Here is a 21,652-nt window from a genome sequence, read left to right as displayed (position 1 = left end):
GCATTATTCAAAATCAATACAACTTGGAGGCAAGGTTTTTGCCCTGGAGATAGTCCACTTCTTGGATGAGCAATTGTGGAAGCAATCCTGGAATGTTTCTGACATCTCATATGTTACATGTCAAACTCCTGAACCAGAGTTTCCTTTTAAGTTCTTGTGAATTTGGAGTTCTGTACACCTCGAGGGGTTTGTACTTAAAGTCTGTTGCTGTTGGTATTGACACACAATAGCAAGATTGCATGGTATCTGGATAATTTGAAGACTCAGGGTTTGGAGGCCATTTGCATTATATAGGTTTTATTTGCCAAGAGCCTAGTAAAGCAAGTCAGTCTCATTGGCATCAAAATCTGCTTTCAACATAACACTGTATGAACATTTAGCAGGTATTTTAAAGATTCCACACATCTTGATCTGCAGGACCTGCCTTCTCTGCACACTGTTTATATTCTATTGCCTCTTGAAAATGTGCAAGCCAGCTAACACTAGCTGATCCAGGTTTAACATTTTCCCTATCTCCGTAACATGACTAAATTTTGGCTTTCTGCCTCATAACAATGCCTTCCCAAACTTTTTAAATTGGTCTTCATTTTGCAAATCCACAGCTTTACCTGCTTTTCCATCTTTTTTGTAGCTTCACCACAAATTATAAAAGTTACTTTTAACATTTTCTGGAGTGGCTTCATGTACAGACCAGTGAATTTCTTCTTCCTACTTTTGGATGTGCTGTATTGTTGATTCACTCACACTGAACTCTGAGCCAACAGCAGCACAACTCCTGACTGAAGATAGCCCAGCTAACTTAACGTATTTTCTTTATGGTCCATGAAAGCCTTTTGCACTTAAAAACACTGGACAGCCCTGGATACCTGCATGGCACAATTGAGTGCCCAACTCTTGGTTTTGGCTCTGGTCCATGATCTCTGGGCCATGGGATCCCAAGTCCTGTGTTGGGTTCCACACTCAGTGCAGAGTCTGCTTAAGATTCTCTCCCTCTCCCCCCATTCTGCTCATCTCTCAAATAATCTTTTTAAAAAAAGAAAGTATATGCAAATTAGAGAGAAATAAATGATAAAGCTAATAGCAGAAATTGAAAATAAACAAAAATTAATACACTAAAAATGGGTTTTAATGAAATTGACAAACCCCTAGAAAAATTGACCAGGAAATAAAAAAAGAAAAATTTCCAGTGTCAGGAATGAAGGGAATCATCAGGAATCATCACTGCAGATTTGATAGAAATTAGCAGGATTGAAAAAAAATAACAGGATAACAAATGACCATAAACCATTGTATGAGGAAAATTGCACATCCATGTGGTTTTCCTATAAATTATTAAAAGTATAAGCTATTTTACTAAGGTTCCTCACAACTTTCTGAAAACAAAGATGGAAACTTTAATTCATTCTATAAAGAAGCTCTCATTACCCTAGTTAAAACAATGAAATTTTAAAAAATGAAATTTAAAGATTAGTATCCCTCAGGAACATGGACATAAACATCTTTTTTTTTTTTTTTTTAGGATTTTATTCATGAGAGACACACAGAGGCAGAGACACAGGCAGATGGAGAAACAGGCTCCCCGTAATAAGCTCAATGACGGGACTTGATCCCAGGACCCCAGGATCACACCCTGAGCCAAAGGCAGATGCTCAACCACTGAGCCACCCAGGTGTCCCGACATAAACCTCTTCAATGACCATTTCAGGAAATAATCCAGCCAAATACAAAGATAATTTTGGGTCGGGTTTGTCCCAAGAATTAATGTTTTAACATTTAAAGAATCCAGTCAATGTAATTTATATTTACAGAATAAAGGAGAGAAGCCATATTATTATCTGAAATCTCTAAGTGAAGTAATTGACAAAATTCAATGCTTCATGCTCAAAGATTACTTCAAAGTAACCTCCACCAAAATAGAGATTGGAGGGCATTCCTTGATATGATGAAACATATACAAAAAGCCTTCAGCTAATAGCATACCAAACACTTCTCTTAAGATCTGGATCCTAGAAAGGATGTTCCTTATCTTCACTGGATTCAATATTTTACAGAGCGTCAGAGCAAATGTAAAGGTAAAAAGAAGTAGTAAAAGGCATATTGATTAAAAAGGATTATGTAAAACTCTATTTACAGAAAACATGAATATATTTTTAAGAAGTCCTAAGAAATCTACAAGAAATAACCAGAAGCATGGAGTGAATTTAGCATGCTTCCAGGATACAAGGTCAATATATAAAAACCAATTGTATATTTTATATGCTACCAGCAAAGATTTGAAAACTAAAATTTGAAAGATAACATTTACAATAGCATTTTTTATTTTTATTTTTTTAAGATTTTTTTATTTATTCATGAGAGAGACACAGGCAGAGGGAGAAGCAGGCTCCATGCAGGGATCCTGACGCGGGACTCGATCCTGGGTCTTCAGGATCATGCCCTAGGCTGAAGGCAGCACTAAACATGAGCCACCCAGGTTGCCCAACAATAGCATTTTTTAAATCTCATAAAGTACTAGAATAAATTAGGAGATTCTGTGTAAGGCCTGCACACTAAAAAGTACACAGCAGGGGTTGGCAAGCTTTCACTATAAAGCACAATAGGAAATAATTCAGGCTTTGCAGAAGTGGTGTCTGTCACATATTCTGGTGTTTTTTTTTTAAATGTTAACATCTGAATAGGATAGGGGAACTGCATGACAGGCATTAAAGAGGGCATATGATGAGATGAGCATTGGGTGTTACACTATTAGTAAATTGAATTTAAATTTAAAAAGTGAAAAAAAAATTTAAAAAGTGTTAACACCATTTCAAGCTAATTGGCATTACAATAACAAGCCATGGGCCAAATTTGACCCACGATCTATGATCTGACATTTCTAGAACTCTGCTACAAAATAATGAGAAAAAAATTTTAAAGACTTAAAGGAAAAGTACCAACTAATGAACTAGCAAAGTTAATATTGGTGAGTTGTTCCTCTTGGCCGTGACCTTGAAAGCTGGTCTGTGGAATTATTACAAGAGATATTGGTGCCCTTGGGGCAAAAGGCTTATAAGCCAGGATAGATCCAGTGCACAACTGGTATGCGCCTGTTCATGAACCTGAAAGACCTCTCATAGCTGCATGATTTGCTGCAAGGCTCATACTGAGAAATGTTTGATACGGATGAGTTACCAACTCACAATCCCTGCAGTACATTTTCTGAGACTGAAGCCTCATGTGGCCAATGGTAGACTTACGAGTTGAGCCAAAAAAGATCTCAAAGGCAGTGACTACTCATTAAGGGTATGTAACTGTACTAAGTATCAAAAAATGGTAATACAGGTGCATACCACAGTCTGGTGGCTAAATGCGTGAGCCCTGGAATCAGACAGCCTGGGTTAAAATTCTTGCTGCATTACACCTGTGTGACTTGAAAGTTCTAAGGCTTTCACCAAATTTGTGAAAACAAGCGAAGAGAACCTGTCTGTCAGAAAAGGATGTGCTGTGGTGTAGTATCCATGTCTCCACTGGCATTCGGAAACCTAGTAGTCCAGCTGGTGATGCTCATGACACTTGCCTTTCCAGAGTGACCACAGAAAAGGTGCCCCTGGCTCCAGGAACTAGGGGGAGCTAGAGTGGCCTCTGGAGGAGGTGGTGTTCTGAGTCATGACCTACTGGCAACAGAAGGGGTAGGGGATAGGTTGTGAGAATTAACTGGTGGCTCCTGTGGTCATTACCTGAAAGGAAGAGACTGGGGTAAATTTACTGCCCTCCCACCTTAGCACATACCCTGCTGCAGCCATCCCCTACTGTCTGATACACCATGTGAGTGAGACACAGCCAACCCCCAGTCTCCCCACCTTTAGTTTTTTTACCCCAACCTCCCATAAGCCATGCCCAAGGCATTGAGCAGGCTCTGCCCTCTAGTGATCACTGGGGGGAGGACTAGTGACCCCCAACCACAGGTTGCCTCTGTTTCTGCCCTCCATTTAGGCGCTGAGGTGACAGCCATTCAGGGTCTTGGAATTTATCGTCTTTAACGGTCTCACTAAACTGCCAGGCCCAGCTGGTGTCAAACACCTGCAACCAGCAGCAGGAACAGAAGTGCTAGAAAGTCCTGCTGGGATTTGGCCCCTGGGCCTTGCCATTTGGCACTTTTTCCTCATGCCCTTTGCTGGTGTAGGCTCAGCTGGGTGTCCCGTGTTCCAGTGCCATGCCACAGCATCAGGCTGGAGAGTGCACGGTTTGCCACGGAGGAGCAGGTAGCTAGGAGAGCTCTCCAAATGTCACACGACTCTTCCAAGACCCAATAGCATGAACTCTTCTTCATGGGCAACTTCCTCAGCAAGCTTCTCGCTTGTGCTGTCCCTGGCCCTCAGCACACATGTGTCCCTCTTCTGGCAGAGATTGCCCTGCTGCCTCTGCTACCCCTCCCCTTGGCCCCTTTCCTAGACAGTTCTGCCCGGATCCACTGCCTTTGCCTCTCCGTGTCCCATCCCCCTAACGGGTAGTATCCGATGAGGCAGCCTCAGCAACCCTCTAAAGGTCTTTTTTTTTTTTAATTTTTTTTAATTTTTTTTATTTATTTATGATAGTTACACAGAGAGAGAGAGAGAGAGAGGCAGAGACATAGGCAGAGGGAGAAGCAGGCTCCATGCACCGGGAGCCCGACGTGGGACTCGATCCCGGGCCTCCAGGATCACGCCCTGGGCCAAAGGCAGGCGCTAAACCGCTGCGCCACCCAGGGTTCCCAACCCTCTAAAGGTCTTGAGGGGACTGACTCCCCGAAGAAGCTGCTGCTCTCTGCATGTACCTCAAAGTGTGTGTCCACTCTGGAATGGTAAAGATCCTTCCTAGGGCACACAATGACTCTCCTTCCTTTGTCACCTAATCAGGTAGTCCCCTCTATAAGGCGAGGGCCAGCCAATCACCCTCCAGATCCTTGCTTAAAGGAGACTGAGCTGAAGTCACCAGGAGTGTGAAGGAAGGGGATTGTCAAAGAAAAGTGTGCAAAGGGCAGGACTACCCCGAAGGGGGTTCCCATAGCAGTGGGTATGTACCATCAGCATCTAGGCTCCTGGTGACAAGTGGAGTTGTCACATTTTTGGGAGTATTCTGAGCCTCAGAAGGGAAATCTCTATTCGGAGACGATAGCGTAGGTAAGATATCACACACACGTCCCATGAGCTCCTTCCCCAAAGGCCATGCCTTCAGCAGCTCATACAGCCCTGCTGGAGGCTTCATGCCTCTGCAGGGGTGGTCCAGGTGCAGTGGGGTTCTGGCCCAGCCATATTCTCTTCCCAGCTGCTAGAGAGGTTGAGAAAGGAAGAGCATGGTGAAAGCCCCTGACTCAGCTCTCTACCCTAATTGAAGTCAAAGAAGAAATCTCAAGAGAGAAAAGCTTTCAGATACCCTGTCAAGGAGAAATTCTCCATCCACACCTGTCAGTCATGGGCTCTCTAAACAGTAATTTTCAGTGCCACAACTGCTGCCACTGCTGCTGCTACTGTCATTGTTGTGGGGTCAGAGGGAGCCTGCTCCTACCTCCTACCTTCCTTGTATGGTCATTGCTGAAGACCTCAGCTTGGAGAAAAAGAGCACCAATGGAACCACAAGGTTGGAGGCTAAAACTCAGACCACTTTAGACAGCAGTGCCACTCAGCCTGCCTGTTCCTTCCTCTGTCTCTTGCAGGGAATAGTTACTTTGCCATTGGCCACTCTCCCCTCGCAGATTCCAGAAATTGACAAATCAGCAGTCATGGACTTGACTGACTTGTCTATGGGGGCCCAATCCTGTCTACCCCTTTACTTAACCCCCACACCAGATACTGATCATGAAATGGGATGCACAATTTCTAACTCTCCTTTTGCTGCCGCTGCCATCATTGCTCACTTTAGATTCTGACCCATTTTTGAGGTTCCTCTTAACGATGAAAAATAGAGGCCCTTTGCATTCCAATCCCTCAGTCATGTTTGCAGGATCTTCTGCTTCTCTTACCATAGCTCCTAAACACCTCATCCCTCTGTCTCCCTTCCATAGAATCAAGTCACCTACACCTGTGTGTGTAGATTCTCCTCCCTTTTTCTTACATACTCCTCTTCAAGTCCCTTTCGCCAGTGTCCCTGTCTTCACCAGCCAGCCCATCACTGCCTCCTCAATCACCCTCAACATCCCAGCGGGCACCATCTGTGGATTGGATGGACCTCAGCGGGTGCTTTGGACTTGGTGTGACTGGCGTAGACACAACACTACTCTGCCTTGCCAGGCTTTCATTTTCAGATTTCCACCAGGATCCTGCATGAGCTCCATCCCATGGGACCAGCTTCTCCCAGTGTGGAACAAATAACCCCTGCAAAGGCCCCAGTTGCCACCAGCCCACCTGCTTTTATGGCTAGCAGCCCCACTGGCACTTTCACCCTTCCCTTTAGGGCAGGAATCACCCATTAGCTGCAAGTTGGGAGTCTATGTGGACAGCAGCAGGAAGCCACTCTCTTCAATGCCCCTGGTTTTGTTTTTTTTTTTCTGGTCCATCTACCACTGCTTCTGCAGTAGCCTCACTCCAAGACTCTTCAGACTCGCCAACCAAGCCTGCCTTCGACTCTGATGAAATCGATGTGGATACCATGCTCAATTCCCAGCCTGCTATCTTCCTGCCTCTTTTTGCCAGCTTTAACAGCTCTTCCCCTTTGGGAAAGCCGGCAGCCCCAGCAGAACCTACATACCTAGCCTATACTATAGCAGTCCTGGAACCCAAGCAGTCAGCTTTTGAGTGTTTTGACACCCCTATGTTTCAAATTTGGCATCTCTGTCAGCACCCAGCCAGCTTTTGGTGGCACTTCAGTTGTTTTCCCCAATGGTATGGCCACTCTTTCCTGCTCTGGAGCTGCCACCAGCATGCATAGCACTGAAGATCACTGCTCACTTTTGCTGGTACTACTACAGAGCCATTTGGGTTTATGGGATTTGCTACCTTATGGGTAGTGGAAGCTTTGGGGTCATTGTGGATGTCCCAGACTTTAGCTTCATGTCTGGAATACTCAGTTTTGGAGCAAGGCCAAGTGTGACACCAGCACCACAGCTCATGTTGGGAGGTGCTGTCCGCCTGTTGTATCCCTGTTGCAATTGGAAAGGCCAGTACTGCTGAGAGCAAATCGGTCCATGGAAACACTTTCCTTCCTACCTATAATCAGAGCACCCAGAGCCAGCCCAGCTATCACATGCCTACTACTACTGGTCAAGAGAGCGTCAATGAGAAGGAACACATGCCATAAGACACTTTTGTTCTTCCTGTGGTCAGATCACCTGGAATCCATCCAACCAGGGTACATCTATTGTAGCCAAGAGGACAACATCATACCTGTGTCTGGGGGGCTTTATGTTCCTATCTGCAGTCAGAGCTCCTGGGTCCCACTGGAAGGAGCACATGTTTTACAATGGGAAGGGCTGACCCCATAACTGTGTTTGGAGGATTTTTTTCCTGTATCTGGTCTGAGCACTTGGGGCCCATCTAGTCACAGGAAACCTTTTACTACTGGAGAAGCCTCCACCACTAAAAGATGTATGTCATGATACATCTGTTCCTGTCCTCCATCAGACACCTAGTGTCCACCAGGCCAGAGCACATCTGTTGCTGTCTGAAGGGCTAGCATTATACCTGTGATTGGAAATGCTATGTCAGGGTACTTGATGGACGTGGTCCAAAACACAGGTGATACTGTAGGAAAAGGCAGCACCATAGCTGCCCTTCTGGATATTTTTGTTCTCTCATTCAGAGCAGCAGCACTCACAGTCAGAGCACATCTGTTGCAGTCTCATGAGAACATCATACACTTTTAGGAAGATTCTCTATTCACAGGAAATCTTAATTCACAGGAAAATAGGAATTCAGGAATTTTCTATTCACATCTTCACTCAGAACATTTGGAGTCTACTTAGAGTACTCTCTTTGATGTGGAATAGTGAACACCACACCAAGGATATGTCCAAATTTCAGCACTTTTGTTGCTGTCTTTCAGAGCAAATGTAGCTCTGGCATGGGCATGGCAAGCAACGCTCTCACTTTGGGTCACCATTATCACCTGCCCAGTTTTCTTTGGAGACAGAAGTGTTGGATCACCAACCCTTTCATTTTCTTCTACTGAAAGAAACAATGTCTCAGCAAAAGCTTTCTAGAAATGGTGGGTGACCACTAATTGCCATTAACAGGAAGAGGCTCAACCCCTCTAGTTATGTCAAACAAACTTAACCTACACTCTGTCCTCTTAGAGCAAGCTGAAGCCCAATACCTCAGGGCGTTTGTATATGTGTAAAATGGTGTAGTTTCAGATGAGGCTGAATCCGAAGTCAACACACTGACTGGCCATGAGAAGTTCCCCTGTGGCAAAAAGAAAGAGATCAGTAAGTATCAACCATGTCATACCTGGTTGCAACTGCTAACCTAGCAGACTCAAGCTATGGGCCAGTTTTCCTCTATTCTTGGGTGTGCAGGACCTCCTGCTACTACCTAAAGCTGTCCCCTACTGCATTTGCATTACCCATTTGCCTCAGCAGGCTCTTTTCTTTCTTACCCAGATTAGATAATATATAATATGACAAATTATACATCATAATGTACTATATTATGTAATATACATGTAACACATATACATTATTATATAAAAATATATAATATTATATATTACAATATATTAGGATATACCACATCCTATTTGCCGAACCACAGAACTTTAAAAAGTTAAGGCTGACTCCACACATTACCATTCACACAAGTCAAATTTTCCTCCGCAGTTGAATAAAAGAACAAAGATGTATGAACAGCAGATAAATTAATGAGAACAAGAAAAAATATATGTATATGGTTATGGTATAGCCACACTTTACAACTGCACATGCTGATGTCTGAAACCTCTCTTTTAAATGTAAGGGATGGCAATCATGAGGAAGTGAAGTTCAGAGGCGAGAGAGATGGGTGGCCCTCTCCCATCACTCTGATTTCACTATAGGTCAGATCATCCCTAATGTGCATTAGCAAAACACACTTAATAATTTTTAAAAATAAATGTGTCATTTGTGTCTTAAAAAAAAAAGATTTATTTAACAGAAAGAGAAAGAGACAGCTCAAGCAGGGGTGGGGAATGGCAGAGGGAGAGGGAGAAGCAGGCTCCCTGCTGAGCAGAGATTCCCAATCTGGGGCTTGATCTCAGGATCCTAGGATCATGACCAAAGGCAGGTGCTTAACCAATTGAGCCACCCAGGCACCCATTGTTTGTGTCTTTCTCTTTAATTTGAATTTAGGCAACCATCTCCACCCATAATTCAACTAGAGAGGATGGATGTGGCATCTAGGCTCTCTTGCCTTAAAGAACAAAGGGGAGAAAAGCTCACCACTGCTTTGTAATTATTGGAAATTTTAGGTTTAGAATGCTTCATATAGCAGTGTTTTCATGCTCCATAAGAATTCGGAAAAGATTCCTTCTTCAAGAGAACTACTAGATATAGCCTGTTTGGAAAAATAACTGATCTGGCATTGCTCTAAATCTCTAAAATAGCAAATCACAACAGTTATAATTTCACCCAGTTCTGGCAGGCTGTAGAGTCCCGCTGTATCTCCACTACTTAACTCTTGAAAATATTCTGCTTTCTAAGACAATTCATATACTATAAGAACTAACTAGGGATCCCTGGGTGGTGCAGTGGTTTAGAGCCTGCCTTTGGCCCAGGGCGCGATCCTGGAGACCCGGGATCGAATCCCACGTCAGACTCCTGGTGTATGGAGCCTGCTTCTCCTTCTGCCTGTGTCTCTGCCTCTCTCTCTCTCTGTGTGACTATCATAAATAAATAAAAATTAAAAAAAAAAAAGAACTAACTGAAGCTGGGAAAAAAAGAAAATATAAGCAGTTCCCTCATCTTTTACATATTATTTTATTATTTATCCGTTGATGATTTTACACTAGACATCGTGCTGCTAGAGCCTAATAACAGAGTTGAGAGACCTCTCTTGCCCGAAAGGAATTTACAATATAGTAGGAGAGGACAGACGAATATATCAAGGTTAAAACTGGAGGGGTTGTTGGTAGGGATATGGGAGCAGGTAAGAAAGACATAAAACTAAGAATACCAATTCCTCAGAAACTCCATCCAAAAAGAAGAGGGGACTTTCAATTCCACATTGAAGGAGCTGGAAAGTCACAGGAGAGAAGCTGAACAGACTGAAAAGTCAACTACTCTTCTTAGATCTGTGAGAGTTAAGGACACTACTCCTAGGATTGGAAAGACAGGTGAATATAGGGCATCATGGTTTACCAGAGACTCATGAGTGGAAAAACCACTGTGGGAACCAGTGCCAAGGTTGGAAAACTATATTGTATGGCTGGAGGTTTCTGTGATTTGTCCCGCATAACTGATCACCCTGACCTGCACGTACACAGGCAGGCTAAAGAGTATTGTTTATGAGATTTGTGCTACATAAGTGACTTTGGAAGCCCGGTTATTGACAGTGCTGGCCTCTGGATCAGAACTGGCCCTTCTAGGGACACCTGGGTGGGTCATGATCCCGGGGTCCTGGGATGGAGTCCTGCATCGTCCTTGCAGGGAGCCTGCTCCTCCCCCTGCCTGTGTCTCTGCCTCTCTCTCTGTGTCTCTCATGAATAAATAAATAAAATCTTCTAAAAAATTAAAATGAAATAAAATAATATTATGTGTGGTTATCTATCTGTCTATGGTTATATATGCTTAGATATAGGTGAAATGAGTGACAGCAATGATACAAGGGATGGGAGGGAGTATTTGGATTATTTTATTATTTTAAGGTACTCACCTGTGAGGTGGTATAGTATTACCTAAAGGTAGACTTGTGTCAGTTGTAAATGTATATTGTAAACTCTAGGGCAACCACTAAGAGGGAAAAAGTGAAATATGCCTGATATGTTTAAAAAAAGGAAAGAAAATGGAATAAAACACTCAATTGTGACAGAAAAAGCAGAAGACAAAAAATAGGAACATAGAAGAAAGCAACAAACAAAAAAATAAGAAATATTAATCCAACTATATCTATGAACGGTGAAATAAAATGGAGTCACTTATGTCAAGGGGTTTTTAAATGGAGCCAGGAAGCCCAAAAGATGGGATTTTTTGTTTTGTTTTAAGATTGTATTTATTTGAGACAGAGAGAGAGAGCATGCACAAGCAAGGGGGAGGGGCAGAGGGAGAGGGAGAAGCAGGGTCCCAGCTGAGCAGGGAGCCAGACCTGGGGCTTTATTGCAGGACCCCAAGATCATGAACTGAGCCACCCAGGCACCCTAAGGAGATGGGCTTTAATGCAGGTCCTCTCCAGGTAGAACCTTGAACTCTTGAATTGAACCAAACCACAAATACCCCCCAAGGATTCTGCACAAACGCCTGCAATTTCCTACAGTAATGGACCTATTTTTGCTTAGTGATAGCTGTAGCAACCAGTTATGTTTCGCCGAGATTAGTTTTCTGCTGCCAACACCAATCAAAATTCTTTGTAAACAATGTGTACACGCATTCCTTTTTGTCTTAAAAAAAATCAATTTTTGCTTCCTAGTGGGACACTATTTGGATTGCTACCCAAATCTGTGTACCCCAAGTTGCAATTTGATCCCCTGATCAGCAGGGAGTCTGCTGCTCTCTACCCCTTCCTCTGTCCCCCCCTCCCCCGCCCCCAGCTCATGCTCTCTCTCTCAAATAAATAAATAAAATCTTTAAAAAATAATAATAATAGGGGCACCTGGGTGGCTCAGTGGTTGAGCATCTGCCTTTGGCTCAGGTCGTGATCCCAGGGTCCTGGGATCGAGTTCCGTCTGTGTCAGGTTTCCTGTGGGGAGCCTGCTTCTCCCTCTCCTATGTCTCTGCCTCTCTCTGTGTCTCTCATAAATGAATAAATAAAATCTTTAAAAATAATAATAATAAATCTCTAAAATATTGTGAAAGAATTTTTAATGTCAATGGTCATGAGAGTTATTAATCCATTGTGTTCTTTTTTGTTAAGGTCTGGTATTAGGGTAATGCTGGCCACATAGAACAAATTAGGGAAATTTTCCTTCTGTTTTTTTGAAAGAGTGTGCAGAACACTGGCAAAATTTCTTTCTTATATGTTTGATAGAATTCACCAGTAAAATCATTTGGACCTGCAGTCCTTTTCCTGGAAAGTGTTTTTAGTTCTGTTACTTGTTCAATATGTTTCATATCTGTATTCACTCTGTCTTATTCATATTTCTAGTTATTTGGAGTGTTTTTTTACAGCTTTATTGAGATATGGTTCAGATACTCATACAGTTTACCCAATTAAAGTGTACAATTCAATGGCTTGCAGTATATTCACAGATACGTGCAACTGTAATGGAGACTCACACTCTTGTGTCTCTTGCCTACTCTTACACTACCACACCACTTCACTTCTGATACCAAACATGTAGGTTTTCTACGTATCAAGCAATTCTCCAATTCTCAGCAGAGTCCTACAAATTTAGCTCAATTCTGACATGGTCTATCTGGAGATAGTGTCAGATCCCTTAGGTTAAGGGCCGAGTCCCACAAGACCACCCCCATTTCAGGTGCCAACCACAAGTCTCAGGTTGTTACTCGTGCTTCTGATTGGCTATATATTAGGGGTTCCCATGACTTTCTCCACAGGTTCAATTAATTTGCTAGTGCAGCTTACAGAACTCAGGAAACCAGTTTACCTACTAAACCGCTAGCTTACAGTAGAGGGTTTAAAGGATATAAATGAATAGCTAGATGAAGAGATACACAGGCCAAGGTTGGGAAAGGTCCCAAACATGGGAGCCTCTTTCCCTGTGGAGTTCGGGTACACCACCTTATCAGCATGCATTCTGATTCACAAACATGCAAGTTGTCTGAACCCTGTCCTTTTGGGTTTTTGTTACATAGGCACAGCTGATTTAGTCACTGGCTATTGGTGATTGAACTCAATTTTCTCCAGTCCCTCTTCCCAAAGGTAGGTAGAAGGACCGGATGTTCCAACCCTTTATTGATATAGTTGGTCCCTTATTAACATAACAAAAAATAACTATCCCTCTTGTTACTTAGGAAATCCCAAAGTTCAGCAACCATCACCACCAAAATCAGTTAATCACCTCGAAAAGAAACCCCCTCCTGTTCAGCCACAACTCTATCTCCCAACCTTTTCAAGCCCTAGGCAACCACGAATCTATTTTTATGTCAACACAGTCTATATTCTGGACATTTCATTTAAATGAAATCATATAATATGTGGTCTTTTGTGATTGTCTTCTTTCACTTAGTGTAATGTTTTCAGAGTTTTATCCATGTTGTAGCATAAATCAGTGTTTCACTGCTTTTTATGACTGAATAATGTCCCATTATTCAGTGTGTGGATACACTAATTTGTTTATCCATTTATCAGCTGACGGACATTTAGATTATTTTTACCTTTTGGCCTTGCTGAATAATGCTATAATCATTCATATGCAGTTTCCATGTGGTCATATGTTTTCACTTCTCATGTACATATGCCTTGAAGTAGAATTGCTGGGACATAGGGTAACTCTATGTTTAATATTTTGAGGAACTGACACACTGTTTTCCAAAGTGTCTGCACCCTTCTACATTCCTACTTAACAGTGTTTGAGGCTTCCAATTTTTCCATATTCTCACCCTTATTTGTTATCTTACTTTTTGATTCTAGTCATCCTAGTTGGTATGAACCGGCATATCATTGTGGTTTTGATTTGCATTTCCCTGATGACTAATACTGTTGAACATCTTTTCATTTGCAAATTGGCCACTTATATGTCTTACTAAGGAATGTCTATTCAGATACTTTGCCGATTTTTCTATTTTTTTGTTTATATCTTTCTATTATTGAGTTGTGTTACTTACAATACATATAGATACAAGTCCCTAATGAGATATATGAAGTATACCCATTTTCTCCCATTCTGTGGGTTTTCCTCTCAATTTCTTATTTTTTAAAAAGATTTTATTTATTTACTCATGAGACAGAGAGAGAGGCAGAGACACAGGCAGAGGGAGAAGCAGGCTCCATGCAGGGAGCCCAATGTGGGACTCGATCCCGGTACTTGGGATCACGCCCTGGGCCGAAAGCAGGTGCTAAACCACTGAGCCACCCAGGCGTCCCTTGCTCTCCTTAATGACCATCACCCAATTACCCCATCTCTCCACCCACCTCCCCTCCAGCAACCCTTAGTTTGTTTCTTATAGCTAAGAGTCTCTTATGGTTTGTCTCCTTCTCTGATTCCATCTTATTTTTCCCTCCCTTCATCTATGATCCTCTATTTGTTTCTTAATTTCCATATATGTCTGGAAAACAGTATGGAGTTAGCTCAAAAAGTTAAAAAATAAATCTATCCTACGATCCAGCAGTTGCACTACTAGGTATTTATCCAAAGGATATAAACATAGTGATTTGAAGGGGCACCTGTACCCTTAAGTTTATAGCAGCAATAGCCAAACTATGGAAAGAGCTCAGATGTTCATGGACAGATGAATGGATAAAGAAGATGTGGAAAAAAAAAAAAAAAGAAGAAGATGTGGTATACAATGGAATATTACTCTGCTCATTTTGAAATCAGGTTATTTAGTTTTTTTGCTATTGTGTTATATGAGTTATTTCTGTTTTAGATATTAACTTTTTATCAGATATAGGATTTGCAAATATTTTTTCTCACTCAGGTTGGCTTTTCATTTCATTGATTTTTTTCTTTTTTCTTTTTTTTTTTGTGCAGAAGCCTTTTGGTTTGATGTAGTCCCACTTATTTTTACTTTTGTTGCCTTTGCTTTGGGTGTCAAATCTAAAAAATCATTGCCAAAACCATATATACATACAGATAACAGATATCTATGTCTATATATCGTCTGTATCTTTGTGTCCATCTTTATCTGTACCTATTTCTCTATATACCACAGGAGTGGACTAGAAAAGTGAATATTGTTAAGTAGTAATTTTCAGCCAGGACCCTAAAAGCCGGTTATGGAATTATTATAAGATCTACATAAAAAAAAAAAAAAAGATATGTTGCAGTCCTTGGCTTTTAAGCCTGGGGTGGATACTTCACCCACCTGAAATACATCTCCTCTCCTTGCCTGTGGGAGAAGATCCCTGATAGCCAGCTATGTAGTCAGCTGCAGGCTCGACTAGAAGAGAAATGCCCCAAATTGCTGTGCTGACAATTGTTGGTCCCTGCAAATGTAGGAGGTAAGAAAGAAAAAAAAGACATGCAGATTAAACACAAGTAAAGCTGACTTTATTCAGAGATGTATGATCTACAGAAAATACTATGTGTATGGAGAAAACTCAAAGGAATCTGCAAAGAAACTACCAGAAGTAAAAAATTTAGCGAGGTACACACCCACTACACATCGCGCCCTGGGCCGATGTATGTATGTGTGTGTATATATATGTATATATTATATCTCCACATATATCTAGGGGGGGAGGGAGGGAAGGAAAGAGAGAGGGAAGTGTATTTCCCATGTACTACTAATTACCTATTTAAGAGACACCATTTAGGGGCAGCCTGGAGGGCTCAGCAGTTTAGCTCCGCCTTCAGCCCAGGGCGTGATCCTGGAATCGAGTCCCGCATTGGGCTGCCCTCTGCCTGTGTCTCAGCCTCTCTCTCTGTATCTCTCATGAATAAATACATAAAATCTTTAAAAATTATTTTAAAAAAATGGTAATACCTGAGGCCTACAGGATGAAGAGGCACCACAGCCGAGTGGCTACATTCAGGAGCTCTGCCAGCCAGGCTGGGTTCCAGGGCTGCTCCGCCACGACCACCTGAATAAGGGGAGCAAAGTTCTAAGGCTTAAATGCGGTTTTACCGAATGCACACACACACACACACACGCACATGCACACGCACACGCACACAAGCGCACGCACACACGCACACACAGCAGCAGTGAGGAGAACCTGCCCGCTGGGACGAGGCGTGGACAGCAGCGTCCAGGCCGCTGGGGGCATCTGGCTTCCACCTCGGGCGACGGTCCCTGGCCAGAGCGGGGGCCCCTCCCGGCGCCGGGACAGGAGAGGCTCTTGGCGGGGGGGGGCGCGGCGGGGGCTCCGCGCTGCCTGTGTGCGGGACGGAGGGAAACCCTGTCCTCCCCGGGGCTGCCCCGAGGGTCGCGCGGGGGTCCCGCTCCGGGCGCGCCTCCGCCGTGCTCGGCAGTCTCGGCCCGGGGGGCGCTCTGGGGCCCGACGCCCGCAGGCGGGGCACGGGGCGGGGGGCGCCCGGGGCTCGGCTGGCCGCCGGCCGTTGGGCCCTCGCGCCCCGGGCTCGCGCTCGCCGGCTCCGCCACCCGATGCGGCCGTGCCGCAGGACAGCCGCTGGGCGGCGCGGCCGGGTAGCCGAGCAGGGGGCGGGACGGTCCCCTGCGCCCCCGCCGCAGCCCCCACCCCCGGCCGCCTCCTCCGCCAGCGCCCCGCGCCCCGCCCCCAGCAGCGTCTCCCTCGGGGCTGGCACCGCCTCGCTCACCCTGCGCCCCGCGTGTCTCCGCGGGCTGCTCTTTTTTTTTTTTAATTTTTATTTATTTGTGATAGTCACAGAGAGAGAGAGAGAATGAGGCAGAGACACAGGCAGAGGGAGAAGCAGGCTCCATGCACCGGGAGCCCGACGTGGGATTCGATCCCGGGTCTCCAGGATCGCGCCCTGGGCCAAAGGCAGGCGCCAAACCGCTGCGCCACCCAGGGATCCCTCCGCGGGCTGCTCTGATGCAGTCCCGTGTCTTACGGCCCCTTAGTTTGCTCGCTTGCTTGCTTGCTTTTTAAAAAGTTTTATTTATTCATTCGTGAGAGACACAGAGAGAGGCAGAGACACAGGCGGAGGGAGAAGCAGGCTCCATGCAGGGAGCCCGACGCGGGACTCGATCCGGGGACTCCAGGATCGCGCCCTGGGCCGAAGGCTGCGCTAAACCGCTGAGCCACCCAGGCGTCTCCTAATTCTTTTCAATGATCTATTTTTGGCTATTTGATTGGGGCTGCTCATATATTGTCTTTTTTTTCCTTTCTTTTTTTTTTTTTTTTACAGATATTTATTTGTTCATGAGAGACACACAGAGAGAGGCTGACACAGGCGGAGGGAGAAGCAGGGTCCATGCAGCAGCCGGCTGTGGGGTCTGGGATCACAGCCCCAGCCCTAGCAAGGCAGACGGTCAACCGCTGAGCCCCCCTGCTGTCCCTCATATTGTCTTTAAGGACTTAAACTTAACCTTTTGATTTTAATAAGAGACCCAAGCATTTTGTACAAGTGCTGTGTAGTGCAGCTCGATAATCCCCGTGTTTGATTCTATTTCTTGAGAATCCTACCTTTAGGTTCATATGGACACCAAGATGAGAAACAAGTCATTAGTATAGAAAATTGCTTTATACGTATATACAGTTTTGTGGTGCCCGAGATTGCGAATCTGAGAAACCACCAAGAAGCCGACACTGATGCAAACACACGAGAGTTTATTTACAAGCTCGAGCTCGGGTCCAAGTACACCCGACACTGCGGAGCAGGGACTTGGACCCCGAGGTGGGTTCCAGCTGGGTTTTTATGGGCTGGTCTAGGACATTTCCAGAAGGGGTGGAGGAATTTCTTAAGCTTTGTTCTCATTCTGATATGGGGCTTTCAAGGGCGTTAAGCTCTTAGTCACAGGGGCCTGAGATGGCTGTACTTGTGCTACTGCTGAACTTGCGGTGGAACGGCCTTAATTTTCTCCGCCTCCACAAGTTTAAGGACTGAAGTCTTGCCTCTGTAGCGATCCCACCCTGAGGGCAATACAAAGAATATTAGTGCCGCAGAGTCCTGAATGCTCCATCCCTGTCACAGCCCCTTCCCAAGAGGGACCCAACATCTTGATTTTTAAATCAGCAGGTCCTGTTGTTGTCGTCGTCATCGTTGCTTTAAAGATTTTATTTATTTATTCACGAGAGAGACAGTGAGGGAGGCAGAGACACAGGCAGAGGGAGAAGCAGGCTCCCCAGGGGAGCTGGATCGGGAACCAATCCCCAGACCCCAGGATCAGGCCCTGAGCCGAAGGCTGATAGATGCTCAACCCCTGAGCCACCCAGCGTCCCGTGTTGTTGTTGTTTTGTAAATTACTTTCCCTACTGCATAAAAAAATCTAAAAACATATTTTTTCTAATATCAATCATGGGCTTTGCAAGTGATTGCTCTTCTTTCAGGAAATAAATGTGAGGTTCACCCAAGTTGCTCCTTAATCCTCGTTCCTTTGTGCTGTTGTGCCCAAGATTGCGAATCCGAGAAACCACCAAGGAGCCGACACCGATGCAAACACACGAGGGTTTATTTACAAGCTCGAGCTTGGGTCCAATACACCCGACACAGCGGAGCAGGGACTTGGACCCCGAGGTGGGTTGCAGCTGGGTTTTAAGGGCTGGTCTAGGGGACCTCCAGAAGGGCTGGAGGAAAAAAAAAAAAAAAAAAAAAAGAAGGGCTGGAGGAATTTCTCAAGTTCCGTGTACATTCTGATATGGGGCTTTCAAGGGCATTGAGCTCTGTTCTCATTCTAATATGGGGCTTCCTGCCACTGGCTTGGGCTCTGTTCTTATTCTAATATGGGGCTTTCTAGGACCTTAAGCTGTAAGCTGTTTTTTTGTTTTTGTTTTGTTTTGTTTTTTCCTGTAACTGAAATAATGTAAATTTCAGCTCTTATTCCCAGGGGCCTCGGATGGCTGGACTTGTGCTAACGCTGAACTTAAAGTGGAATGGCCTTAATTTTCTCGGCCTCCACATTTCCCCCTCTCAGAGGAACCTAAGGAAGGACCTAATCATGGATCCAGGTTGCTCTCAGAGTGAGCCAGGGGGAATGATTAAACCAGGATTCGAACCAACCTTGTTGCTGTTCTCGCTCCCATTTACATTTCAGCAAAGAAGCAACATCCTAAGTTTAAGGCAGCACCCCCCCCCCCACCTTTGTTGTAAGAAGACTAAATCTAATCCCCTTCTATTTTGTGTTTTTTTTTTTAATTTTTATTTATTTATGATAGGTACACAGTGAGAGAGAGAGAGAGGCAGAGACACAGGCAGAGGGAGAAGCAGGCTCCATGCACCGGGAGCCCGACGTGGGACTCGATCCCAGGTCTCCAGGATCGAGCCCTGGGCCAAAGGCAGGCGCCAAACCGCTGCGCCACCCAGGGATCCCCTAATCATGGACTTTTGTTTCAACTTAATTATATACAATCAACCTGCAATAGGCAACAGATCCATCTTAATTAGAAATATAATTGACATGGGTATGACTTGAGCCTAATATATATTTTAAAAAGAATCCAAAGAAGAAAAACACTATGTATGTGCAGATGACTTATTGTATTATATATTACTTGAGCTTCAAATAATTGGAAACTCTTGAGATATCTGGCTCTTAAGAGAAAAATAAGTAAAATATTATTTTATTATAAAACAAAATAATTTGTAAACACCCAAATTTCCTAATTATGGTGACTGAGTTAAATTGAGTAGTGCTTACTTTATTAAATTGGACGAAATTAAATTGCAAACATTTGACCTCTTTTGACTTAGAGGGATGGCAATTTCATGTGGCTCAAACTAAAAGTTTGTCAAAAAAGCAGAAGGCTACAGTCTATATTATACCATCACCTCAGTGAGAAAGTGTGATGTGATTTTATGTAAATTTGTGAACAAAGGCAAGAGGTAGGAAAGACCAAAATGGAGATGTCAGCTGTTTGGTTCAATTAGAAAAAAATGCACTTGTCCCGTATATTTTTCTCCATTTAAAAAGATGTATCATAAACATAACTGCTATTAGGAAAAGGATTAACATTCTGATTTATATTTCATTTATGTGGGCTACATAGGTTATTGTGTGTTTTCCCTACTCAAATCCTTTTTGGCATTAGGATAAGGTAAAGGAAAGACTCCTTTAAAGTTTGTAAAACTATGGACATTAGGAGAGAAAGCAGAGAACATAGTCGAGAGGACGTATTGGAGGAAAAATAAAGTACATATCTGATAACCAAATTGATGGATTGTCTTAGAAACTGGCTAGACACTGAGGCAAGGGCAGGTGTTGTCCTGATTCCTGAGAATAAGGCATGAATAACAGCCTGTCACCTTATGTCACAAACATGAAACCATGTCAACTACACTCTCCACTCTTGCCTGAGGGAATAAACCCAGATGTTCCAAGGGTTGAGTCATGTAGCCTAAATCATGTAGCCTGAATCATCCCCTGGGTAATTGGTCTGTCTTTAGTTTATGAAACCTCCTGCATGTGCTGTTTAAAAAAAAAACAGCGACCCTGGTGGTGGTGCATGTTGGCCTTTCCCAGGAGCTAGAAGCTTTCTCCTAGCTTGGCAGGAATCCGCACAAACACTGCATCACTCAGGCAGCCTGGGCAGCTCAGTGGTTGAACTGTCTGCTTTCTGTTCAAGTCATGGTCCTGGGGTCCTGGGATTTAGTCCTGCATCAGGTTCCTGGCAGGGAGCCTGTTTCTCCCTCTGCCTGTGTCTCTGACTCTCTCTGTGTGTCTCTCATGAATAAATAAAATCTTAAAAAAAAAGAAAAAGAAAAAGAAAAAAATGACATCACTGGATATCCTATATTACATGGGCCATTGGGCCAATCACAGCCCAGATGGGATGCGTCTGCAATGAGTCCCATCACCACGCCCTTGTGCAAACAGTGCTGCCTCAAGGACATCTTTGCCTTTCTGAGATTCTGTGTCCCTGACAGTAGGACTGGACAGATGTCCTCCGGGCCCTGGGCGTGGCACCCTGTCCCTTGTGTGCATTTCACTCGGGGGTCACCGAGACTGGCAATCCGTGGAGGTCCCACCCCACCCAGAGCTGGGAGGAAGAGGTCTAGCGAGGCCGCAGACACCCCCTCCCCATTCGCCCACCTCTCATTGCCTCACTCTGCCTACATCGTCCCTCACCTTCTCAGACTCCCACTTAGGGGGCATGTGTGGTGTCTGGGACTCTTCCCCTCTCCCTGTTCCTGTCAAATAAAAACAAATCTAGACTTCAATAAAGAGAGATTATTCAAAAATACTATTGCAATAGAGAGAACTCTGATCTCTGACATCTGCAAGCATCTCAATTACAGAAAAAGGCTGCCTTTGTTTTTTTAATAGCGAGTGATAAGCAAAAGCAGAAACTTTTTTTTTTTGGAGTTCAATTTGCCAACATATAGCATAACACCCAGTGCTCATCCCGCCAAGTGCCCCCCTCAGTGCCGTCACCCAGTCACCCCCACTCCCCACCCACCTCCCTTTCTGTCACCTCGTGTTTGTTTCCCAGAGTTAGGAGTCTCTCATATTCTGTCTCCCTTTCTGATATTTCCCACTCATCTTTTCTCCTTTCCCCTTTATTCCCTTTCACTATTTTTTATATTCCCCAAATGAATGAGACCATATAATGTTTGTCCTTCTCCGATTGACTTATTTCACTCAGCATAATACCCTCCAGTTCCATCCACGTTGAAGCAAATGGTGGGTATTTGTCATTTCTAATGGCTGAGGAATATTCCACTGTCTACATAGACCACAGCTTCTTTATCCATTCATCTTTCGATGGACACCGAGGCTCCTTCCACAGTTTGGCTATTGTGGACATTGCTGCTGTAAACATCGGGGTGCAGGTGTCCCGGCGTTTCATTGCATCTGTATCTTTGGGGTAAA

At 44.1% G+C, this 21,652-nt stretch overlaps 2 long non-coding RNA genes across 3 annotated transcripts; one reads left to right on the top strand and one right to left on the bottom strand.

The window, feature by feature from the left end:
• Positions 1-50: 50 nt before the first annotated feature.
• On the bottom strand, positions 51-16,186 carry LOC112645539 (uncharacterized). 2 transcript variants are annotated; one of them, XR_003127115.3, is made up of 4 exons: positions 15,900-16,186; positions 15,686-15,782; positions 15,065-15,185; positions 51-8,354 (listed from the first exon to the last, which is right to left on the bottom strand). It is a non-coding gene; the product is annotated as an uncharacterized LOC112645539 (long non-coding RNA). The 2 variants fall into 2 exon arrangements; XR_003127114.3 differs by having other exon boundaries at positions 15,918-16,185.
• Positions 16,187-16,479: 293 nt separating this feature from the next.
• On the top strand, positions 16,480-21,138 carry LOC125752761 (uncharacterized). The gene is made up of 3 exons (XR_007402949.1): positions 16,480-17,520; positions 18,174-18,360; positions 18,999-21,138. It is a non-coding gene; the product is annotated as an uncharacterized LOC125752761 (long non-coding RNA).
• Positions 21,139-21,652: the final 514 nt, after the last annotated feature.

Source organism: Canis lupus, chromosome 1 (genome assembly GCF_003254725.2).
Source record: "Canis lupus dingo isolate Sandy chromosome 1, ASM325472v2, whole genome shotgun sequence".
NCBI lineage: Eukaryota > Metazoa > Chordata > Mammalia > Carnivora > Canidae > Canis > Canis lupus.
Note: the sequence above shows the minus strand (reverse complement) of the source record. Positions and strands in the feature narration are given on the sequence as shown.